Source organism: Schistocerca piceifrons, chromosome 3 (genome assembly GCF_021461385.2).
Source record: "Schistocerca piceifrons isolate TAMUIC-IGC-003096 chromosome 3, iqSchPice1.1, whole genome shotgun sequence".
NCBI lineage: Eukaryota > Metazoa > Arthropoda > Insecta > Orthoptera > Acrididae > Schistocerca > Schistocerca piceifrons.
This window is the reverse complement of record NC_060140.1, coordinates 312,513,489-312,514,487: the sequence shown is the minus strand read 5'-3', so window position 1 is coordinate 312,514,487 and position 999 is coordinate 312,513,489.

The window sequence follows — 999 nt, the reverse complement described above, 5'->3', positions numbered from 1 at the left end:
CAGTCACACAGAGTGGCCCTTGTTCAGTCCAACATCTGGATTTTGCCCCCTCAGGAAACAACCAAGCCGTTGTGGTCCATCTCACTACCATGATTTCTCGTACCTGAGAGCTTGTCAGTCACATGTCAAAGCCATTGTCTTCTGTGTGCAGAATTGTGAACTCATCCCTTTACCTGTCTCTCAAACCACCACACTGGACATACCCTGTTGCATGGCTGTCAACACGATTGTCTGGGCCAATCACAACTGCACATTTGCACCTGAATTTAGAGTTGCTCACTATTCTAATGGGGTTGTATGCTCTCAAAGTATGGCAAAGATATCATTCCAGTTGTTATGATGATGTTAAAAATTAATAGTAGTGTGTAACAGACTGTTTACTCTTCTTGCTTCTATTACACAGGAAAAAAGTTTTTACAGTAGTATAATCTGTATGGATGATACTCTGAAAATGGACCCACATGGTCAACATTTTAACAATATGGACACCAGATAACCTCATGTTGAAGACATTAGACAAAATATTAGGACAAGCTGATGATTTCTCAATCTGGCATGGAGATGCTGTTGACATCAGAGTAATTTTGTTTCTGTAATGTTAGAGCATATTGTGGGAAAATGCAAATCAAGTATACTTTGAACTGAAAATAGTTTCATTTAGACTGATTGTAATATTGTAAAACCCAGGACGGAATACCAACAATATGAAAAGGACACATACAGGAAGTGTTAGTTGCAGATAGCCACAATGAAAAAGAGTGCTAGGTGTATTCTGCTATCTAAGTCTTTCATCAGACATAGAAAAATCTCAGAGTTACTGTCGTCTCCAGATGCTGAGGCATGGCACCTATTGGGACAATGCTGACAAAGGGCAAGGCAGGGTAGTATAGTGAAGATTTTTGTGACTCATGGGTGTATATATTACAGCACAAATTTAGGCACGGGGCAGGGCAGTACTGTGCCTGTTTTTGCCTTTGCCATGCAATGCTCAGGACAGAG